This window comes from Lontra canadensis, unplaced genomic scaffold (genome assembly GCF_010015895.1).
Source record: "Lontra canadensis isolate GAN:19392208 unplaced genomic scaffold, GSC_riverotter_1.0 scaffold84, whole genome shotgun sequence".
Classification (NCBI taxonomy): domain Eukaryota; kingdom Metazoa; phylum Chordata; class Mammalia; order Carnivora; family Mustelidae; genus Lontra; species Lontra canadensis.
Genome location: NW_022631078.1, coordinates 8080518 through 8090265, shown reverse-complemented (window position 1 = coordinate 8090265; position 9748 = coordinate 8080518).

Genomic DNA, 9748 nt, shown 5'->3' with positions numbered 1-9748 from the left:
ACTTTTCTCTTGTCATTGAGTTCTAGTTTCAAAGCATTGTTGGCTGAAAGTATGCAGGGAATGATCCCAGTCATTTGGTACCGGTTGAGACCTAATTTGTGACCCGGGATGTGATCTATTCTGGAGAATGTTCCATGTGCACTAGAGAAGAATGTATATCCTGTTGCTTTGGGATGGAATGTTCTGAATATATCTGTGATGTCCATCTGGTCCAATGTGTCATTTAAAGCCTTTATTTCCTTGTTGATCTTCTGCTTAGATGATCTGTCCATTTCAGTGAGGGGTTATTAAGGTCCCCTACTATTACTGTAGTATTATCGATGTGTTTCTTTGATTTTGTTATTAATAGGCTTATATAATTGGCTGCTCCCATGTTAGGGGCATAGGTATTTAAAATTGTTAGATCTTTTAGTTGGACAGACCCTTTAAGTATGATACAGTATCCTTCCTCATCTTTTATTATAGTCTTTGGTTTAAAATCTAATTTATCTGAAAGAAGGATTGCCACCCCAGCTTTCTTTTGCTGTCCATTAGCATAGTAAGTGGTTTTCCACCCCCTCACTTAAAAGCTGGAGGTGTCTTTGGGTCTAAAATGAGTCTCTTGCAGACAGCATATCGATGGGTCTTGTTTTTTTATCCATTCTGATATCCTGCGTCTTCTGATTGGGGCATTTAGCCCATTTACCCTCAGGGTAACTATTGAAAGATACAAATTTAGTTCCACTGTATTGCCTGTAAGGTGACCGTTACTGTATGCCGTGTCTCTTCCTTTCTGGTCTATGTTACTTTTAGGATCTCTCTTTGGTTAGAGGACCCCATTCAATATTTCCTGTAGGGATGGTTTGATGTTTGCAAACTTTTTAAATTTTTGTTTGTCCTGAAAGCTTTTTATCTCTATTTTCAATGACAGCCTAGCTGGATACAGTATTCTTAGCTGCATATTTTTCACATTTAGTTCTCTGAATATATCATTACCAGTCCTTTCTGACCTGCCAGGTCTCTGTGGGTAGGTCTGCTACCAATCTTATGTTTCTACCATTATAGGTTACAGACCCCTTGTCCCAAGCTGCTTTCAGGTTTTCTCTGTCTCTGAGACTTACAAGGTTTACTATTAGATGATGGGGTGTTGATATATTTTTAATTGATTTTTTAAAAAAGATTTTATTTTATTTGTGTATTTGAAAGAGAGAGACACAGCAAGAGAGGGAATACAAGCAGGGGGAGTGAGAGGGAGAAGCAGGCTTCCCACTGAGCAGGGAGCCTGATGTGGTGCTTGATCCCAGGACCCTGGGATCATGACCTGAGCTGAAGGCAGACACTTAACGACTGAGCCACCCAGGCACCACTATTTTTATTGATTTTGAGCGGGGATTCTCTGTGCCTCCAGGATTTTTATGCCTGTTTCCTTCCCCCAATTAGGGAAGTTCTCCGCTCTAATTTGCTCCAGTATACCTTCTGCCCCCCGCACCCTTTCTTCTTCTTCTGGGATCCCAGTTATTCCCAAATACTATTCTGATGTTATGTCTTATATTATCATTATCTCTTGAATTCTCCCCTCGTGATCCAATAGTTGTTTCTCTCTCTTTTTCTCAGCTTCTTTGTTCTCCATCGTTTGGTCTTCTATACCACTAATTCTTTCCTCTGCCTTATTTATCCTAGCCATTAGAGCCTCCATTTTTTATTGCACCTATTAATAGCCTTTTTGATTTCAACTTGGTTAGGTTTTAGTTCTTTTATTTCTCCAGAAAGGGATTCTCTGGTATTGTCTATGCTTTTTTCAAGCCCAGCTAGTATCTTTATAGTCCTCATTCTGAACTGTAGTTCTGACATCTTACTAATGTCTGTATTCGTTAGGTCCCTGGCAGTCGATACTGCCTCTTGTTCTTTTTTTTGAGGTGAGTTTTTTCGTTTTGTCATTTTGTCCAGAGAAGAATAGATGAATGAGAGAACAAAATGCTAAAAGGGCAACAATGACCCCAGAAAAATAAGCACTAAACGAATAAGAAGAGACCCCAAACTGGGGGGAAAAGAAAAAAAAGAAAAAAAAGAATATGGTCAGGCTGGTGAACAGAACAGAGCCCCTCACTAGATTTTGGGTGTATTTTGGTCTGTTAGAAGAAACCATCCCAAAATTTTAAAGAAAGAACATACATTAACAAAAAATAAGGTTAAATACAATGAAGGGATAAAATATGACTGTAAAAGTGAAGATTAAAAAAAAAGATTTTTAAAAAGGAATTGATAAGATGTTGGTTGAAAAGTGAAGAAGAAAAATTCGAAAAAATAGAAAAAGAAAAAATGAAGAAAATTTAAAATTAAAAAAATTAACTTGGAAAGACTAAAGAATCATGGGGGAAAGGCCATGAATTCTATGTGCTATATTCCCTGAACGCTGAAGTTTTGCAGTTTTCATTGATTGGTAAACTTGGTCTTGGCTGGATGTTATTGCTGATGTTCTGGGGGAGGGGCCCGTTGCAGTGATTCTCAATGTCTTTGCCAGAGGCGGAATTGCACCGCCCTTGCCAGGGGCCGGGCTGAGCAACCTGCCCGGGTTCGCCCTTGGGAGCTTTTGTTCCCTGAGTGCTTTCCACAGAGCTTTGGAGGATGGAAATGAAGATGGTGTCGTCCCAGTCTGTGGCCCGGGAGGAGCCGAGAGCTTGGAGCCCCCTCTTCAGTGCATTCTCAGAGATAAGCAGTCACTCACTCCCTGTCTTCCGCTGAACTCCGCGCTCACCCGGCTTGTGACTGAGCCTGTGACCGAGCGTTCCTATCTCTGGAACACGACTCTGTTCGGAGTCTCCAAACCCAGCAGATCTCTGCGGTGCGCTCCCACACCGCTCCTTCCCAGGGGAGGAAGGTGAGCCTCCTCAGATCTGCCGCTTGTGGGGTCCCTGCTCGAAGAGTAGTGGCCAAACTGGGCTGCAGATCACGGTTTATGGCAGCCCCAGCTGAGAGCCACACCTCAGCTCTGCCTCTGCAGCCCCCTTCCCTGCTTTGATACCTGGGAGCTCTGCCACACTCGGGCACCCCTGGTCCTTCTGTGACCCCTTTACTGTCCCTTCAAGGGCTCACCCCCTGCTTAGCCACCGGAGCGATGTCCCTCAGCAGAGCAGACTTCTAAAAGTTCTTATTTTGTGCTCTGCTGCTCTGTCACTTGCCGGGAGCCCGCTGACAGGCTTCCAACCCCCGTGGTCTGTCTTCCCTATATCACCTCAGATTCACTTCTCTGCACATCCTACCTTCCAGAAAGTGGTCGCTTTTCCGTTCATAGAGTTGCTGCTGTCGGGTTTGTAGGTGTTCAGAATGATTGGTAACTATCTAGTTGAATTCCTGGGACCAGATGAAATTTAGGCCTCCTACTCCTCTCCCATCTTGCTCTGCCATGTTCCATTTTGGACAGCCAGTCTGAGGAACAGATACACTAGAGAGCCAGCCTCCAAAGGAGACCTTGTCCTGTGTTGTGCAGTGAGGAGTGGTAAAGGAGTGTTAGGGCACTCGAGCCTATAGTAGAAAAACCTATCAGTGCTTCAAATACCACTTAGAGGAAGAAGAGTGACTTACGTAGCTGTTGCCCCAAGAGACACAATTTTTTTTTTAAAAGACTTTATTTATTTGACAGAACGAACAAGCACAGGAAGCGGAGGCAGAGGGAGAAGCAGGCTCCCTGCAGAGGAAGGAGCCTGATGTGGGATTAGATCCCAAGACCCTGGGCCCATGACCTGAGTGGAAGGCATATGCTTAACCAACTGAGCCACCCAGGCAGACCCCAAGAGACACAATCGAGACCCACATCCGTTGTGGGGAGTCAGGCCGGTTTGGGCCCATACAGTAAAGCTCTTCTGAGTTAGTGATTCTCCCTCTGCCCTACCTCATTCTTTCTCTTCAGTTCAGTCAGAAGCCAAACTGCCTAGTTGTCAGGAATGGGGATGCTGAGAGGAAAGAGGCGGAGTTGACTCCAGCCATATACAATCAAAGGTAGTCCTGAGTAAAGAGCTCAAATGATTAGAAGGGAGAATAGGAGACAGTCCTTGAACCCAGATTCTAAGTGCAGTTCAATGTGGTAAGCAAGCTTGGAGCCATAGAAGGTCTCAGCTCTTTCGGAAACAGTTTATTATTCTTCTCGTGTTTTTTTAAAGATCTTTTTATTTATTTGACAGCACAAGTAGGCACAGCGGCAGGCAGAGGGAGAGGGAAGGGCAGGCTCTCCACTGATCAGGGAGCCCGGTGCGGGACTTGCTCTGACCCAGCCGAAGGCCGCTGCTTAACCAACTGAGCCACCCAGGTGCCCCTCTTGTGTGACTCTTGAGGGGACATTTGAAACTGCTAGGTCTGATGCAAGGAATGAACTCACTGGGCTCTACTTCCCAAGCATTCTGTCTACTTCCTTCTCTAGTCTGGGCCACCTAAGAGGAAGTAGCTACTGTCGATGTGTCTTTTTTTTTTTTTTTTTAAAGATTTTATTTATTTATTTGACAGATCACAAGTAGGCAGAGAGGCAGGCAGAGAGAGAGAGGAGGAAGCAGGCTCCCTGCTGAGCAGAGAGCCCGATGCGGGGCTCGATCCCAAGTCCCTGGGATCATGACCTGAGCCGAAAGCAGAGGCTTTAACCCACTGAGCCACCCAGGCGTCCCCTGACGATGTGTCTTTAATCAGAATTTAGGTTATATACCAGACACACGGGATACCGCGTACCAGGGATTTTACTTAAATTTTCTCACAGAAAATAAGGAAATAAGGTGACAGTCTTGTGATGATTGTTAGACGTCTGATCTTTAGTAATTGGTGATTTGGCTGGTTTTTCTTCCTGGGCAATTTGGGTGGGTTTATTGTATCTTCTTTCCTTTTTAGTCTCTTTTGCTTTTATATTAATGTACTGAAGTTATACTATCAAATGTAATTTTGTTATCTGCTCTTATTTTCCCGTTTAACATTAAAAAAATTAAAAAATATTTTTAAGTAATCTCTACGCTCAGCATGAGGCTCAAACTTAGGACTCTAAGATGAGTCACATGCTCCACTGACTGAGCCAGTCAGGCCCCCTCCCTCCCAGTTAACATTAATTAAGGGCATTTGGGTGGGCTGCAGGTTGGCTGAGAAGAGAACACTCAGGCCTTCTCAAAATTAGATTGAAATCAGTTAACCAGTGATCTGAACTCCAGGATCTAAATCATGTAGAAATCAGGATCTGGGCAGCTGTGGGGCAACCATCTTCTGTTCAGCTGCAGTCAGACACCCAGTACTTAACTGCTCTATTCTCCTGGCTGATGGTAGATTTCATCTGATAACCCGGAGAGTCTCCTGTCCTTAAGTGGAAGCACAGAGGGTAAGTGCCTCCAGATTAGTGATGTAAATCTTGGATGGATGTGAGGACTAGCTGGCTGAAATTGTGTAGCATAGGGTCTGACATTTTTGAAGAAGGTACTCAGGAAAAGATTCTCCTTTCTGAGCCTGGGAGAATTCACCAGCCAGTCAGGGAGCAGGTTAAAATTTGAGGAGGAGGGGCGCCTGGGTGGCTCAGTGGGTTAAGCCGCTGCCTTCGGCTCAGGTCATGATCTCAGGGTCCTGGGATCGAGTCCCGCATCGGGCTCTCTGCTCAGCAGGGAGCCTGCTTTCCTCTCTCTTTCTCTCTGCCTGCCTCTCTGTCTACTTGTGATCTCTCTCTGTCAAATAAATAAATAAAATCTTTAAAAAAAAAATTTTTTTTGAGGAGGAGGCTGTTGTTTGGTTTGCCCGCCATGGAAGAGAGTACATTCTGAACTTGAACCAACCAAAGAATGGGGAATGAGTCAACATAAAAAAATAGGAAAAGTTGGGGCACCTGGCTGGTTCAGTTGGTGGAGCATGGGACTCGTAATCCCGGGGTCATGAGTTCAAGCCCCATGTTGGCATAGCACTTAAAGAGAGACAAAGTAGAAAAGATAATAATAAAGTTACATAATGAAATACTGTGTGGTTTCTTGGGTGATGAGTTTAAGGTGGTTTTAATTTTCTTTTAAGTTTTGTGTATCTTTTCAAGGGTTTTTTTTTTTTTCTTTTTAAGATTTTTATTTATTAGCATAAGTGGAGGGAGGGGCAGAGGGAGAAGCAGACTCCCCACTGAGCAGGGAGCCCAACATAGACCTTGATCTCAGGACCCTGGGATCATAGCCTGGGGCAAAGACAGACACTTAACCAACTGAACTACTGAGGTGCCCCCTTTTTCAGGTTTTTTTTTTTTTAAGATTTTTTTAATTTATTTGTCAGAGCGAGAACATAGGCAGGCAGAATGGCAGCAGAGGCAGAGGGAGAAGCAGGCTCCCTGCCAAGCAAGGACCCTAATGTGGGACTCGATCCCAGGATGCTGGGATCATGACCTGAGCCGAAGGCAGCCATTTAACCAACTGAGAGCCACCCAGGCATCCCCTTTTTCAGGTTTTAAATGCAATTTTTATTTAAACTGAATTTTAGAATATTTTTATATTGTAAAGATAATACAAAGTTTCCATATACCCCACACTTCATGTTCCTTATTAACGTCTTGCATTAGTACGGTATAGTCATCACAGTTAATGAACCAATATTAATGTTATTAAAAAAGTCCTTAAGTTTTTAGCTAATGTCCTTTTTTTGTTCTAGAATCCCCATTTAGAACAAATTACATTTAGTCATAATAGCATTTTTAAGTGCTGGGATTCGTATATATTGCTTACAAGCTATATTCTTTATCAGAGGTGTGGTCGAATAGACACAAATTTTAGCTCAAATTTAGCTTATCTGGAACATAACCAGAAGTCAAGACAGAATTTGGGAAGCATGACTGACCCCAGTGTTTCTATGAATGATCTAGCCTTTCATTGCTGTGGCTCTATGGTCCTGAGAAGTTTAAAACCATGAGAAAACGTCATACCTCTCCCACAGCTTTAAACACTAATTGTTTAACTTAGTAGTTTTCCTTTAAACTTCAAAAAGCTGTAATTAGGATAATGCCAGTTGTAGAGCACAGGCCAGGTGTACTTAAAATTATTAAAGCAGGGGCACCTGGCTGACTCAGTCAGTGGAACAAGTGACTTTTGTGATCTCAGGGTTGTGAGTTCGAGCCCCAAGTTGGGGGTAGAGGTAACTTTAAATCTTTTAAAAAAGCAAAATATAGGGGCACCTGCGTGGCTCAGTGGGTTAAAGCCTCTGCTTTTGGCTCAGGTCATGATCCCAGGGTCCTGGGATCAAGCCCCGAAACAAAACATATGAAGCAGAAATGCAAACATAAAGAGATCTCAGAGGGGTCCATTTCCTAGTTCCTAAATAAGTTGCTCATTTCTTTCAAGAAAGGGGTTAAATCATACCTTACACTTAGAAAGCATTTCTTTAGTGATAACCTGGAGGTACTAGGTATTTACAAGGTATTTTTATTCTGTTCCAGATGTCATACTTTAAGACTTATTAGAGGGACGCCTGGGTGGCTCAGTTGGTTAGATGATTGCCTTCGGTTCAGGTCATGATCCCGGAGTCCTGGGATCAAGTCCCGCATCGGGCTCCCAGCTCCACGGGTAGTCTGCTTCTCCCTCTGACCTTCTTCTTCTTTTTTTTTTTTTTTGGTCAGAGAGAGTGAGCACAGGCAGACAGAGTGGCAGGCAGAGGCAGAGGGAGAAGCAAGCTTCCTGCTGAGCAAGGAGCCCGATGTGGGACTTGATCCCAGGACGCTGGGATCATGACCTGAGCTGAAGGCAGCTGCTTAACCAACTGAGCCACCCAGGCGTCCCTCCCTCTGAACTTATTGCTCATGTTCTTTCTCACTGTCTCTCTCTCAAATAAATAACTAAAATCTTGAAAAAAAAAAAAAAAAGATTTATTAGAGAGGGGGAGAGAAGGAGAAAGCCCTCAAGCAGATTCCCTTGCTGAGCGTGGATCCCCATGGGCTCGATTCCAGAGATCATGATATGAATCAAAATTAAGAGTCAGCTGCTTAACCAACTGAGCTACCCAGGCGCCCCCAGATTTCATGCTTTAACACGTTTTCTTTTTCAGCACCCTACTATGTATTGGGAGTACAGTGGTGAATGTCAGTCTGCCCTCCTGGAGCTTATGGAGCAAAGTGCTGAATGGCTCCTCAGTAATGGGACATACACTGTTTAACAACTGAACACATGTAAGGTTCATTAAAGCACCACTGAGAAAAGGCGCTTTTGAAATGTAACTTAAACAGATCCACACTGCTTCCCTTGGTTTTTATCACCTTGTAAGCCTCCCATCGTCATGATGTAGATACTGCTTTTCCCACCAGCCTGGTGCCCGGCAGAATTCCTTCAGTATACTTGGCTCTATCCACTCTTCCCGTGGCACAAATTGAGAAGGGCTTTGCCTTGAGTGGCATCCTAGGAAGCTTTTAAGACTGGCGTTTTTCTTTTTTGTTGTCTGACTAATGGAGGTGAAATGTGTCTATAGAATTCTCACACCGCACTTACAAATAAGAAAGTTTCATAGAGTTGTTAGGTCATCTACCAGTTTTTAAAAGGAAGTACTGGTTTTCTATCTCCTGTGGCTGTTGGACGTACCTAGTTTGTTTTTGTTTTTGTTTTTTTAAATTATCTCTACACCCAGCGTGGGGCTCGAACTCACCACCCTCTGCAGAATGAGCCAGCCAGGTGCCCCTGGCCTACCCAGTATTGATCTCTGATAGATGTTCCATTGGAATGCCAGGGGGGGAGGGCTAGAAGCTTTATTTGGCAAGTGTTGACAAGTCCTTAGTTCCTTATAAAGTGTGTAGGGAAAGTTAGCAAAAATGAATGCTAATGACTTATTGCAAAAACCTGAGGGGCCTGTGCTGAAGCTAGCATTACTTAACCATTGAGTTTTGACACCTCAGCTGGCGTGACAACTGTCTCAAGAAATTGTCTTCTCCCATAAACTTAAGAAATATGGCCCCTGCCACAGTTATGAGATGAGAAAAAAGGATATTACCAAATTAAAAAGGCTGGAATTCATTGCTCTAAGACAATGGGTATTTTTGGGGGTGGGGGTGTTTTAAGAAAGCAGAATTTGGGAAGGAAAGTGAAGGTAGCCCCAGGAACAGGGTTCAGATCTCTGCTCTGCCACTTACTGGTTTTGCCAATGTACTCTGTAAAATTCAAATGATAAAATTCACCGAGCTTTCGTAGGGATGTAAATAACGTGAAATTGCTTTGCAAAGTGAGCACAAAACAGTGAGGTCACAACTGAGATTGCCTTGCTGTCTGTGTAGACTTTGCCAATGGTCCATTCCTTCACCCAGGCATCACCCCCTTGGAACACCATTGGGAACCCATGCTTAGGTTAATAAGCAGCTCTAAAACTAAATAATCTCTTCTGGGTAGGGAGAAATTTCTAGGAGAACACTCCTGAAATACTATTGTAGCTTTTGATGACCTTTTTCTTTTTTTTAATTTTTAAAAAAGATTTTATTTATTTATTTGACAAAGAGAGAGAGATCACAAGTAGGCAGAGAGGCAGGCAGAGAGAGAGAGAGAGGGGTAAGCAGGCGCCCCACTGAACAGAGAGCCTGATGCGGGGCTCGATCCCAGGACCCTGAGATCATGACCTGAGTGGAAGCCAGAGGCCTAACCCACTGAATCACCCAGGTGCCCCGATTTTATTCTTTTTAAGTAATCTCTACACCCAACATGGGGTTCAAACGTCAACCCCAAGATGGAGTGGCATGCTCCACGACTGAACCAGCCAGGCACCCCAACACATTCTCTTCAGGATAGAATCTACCGTCTACTAAGACCTAGATATC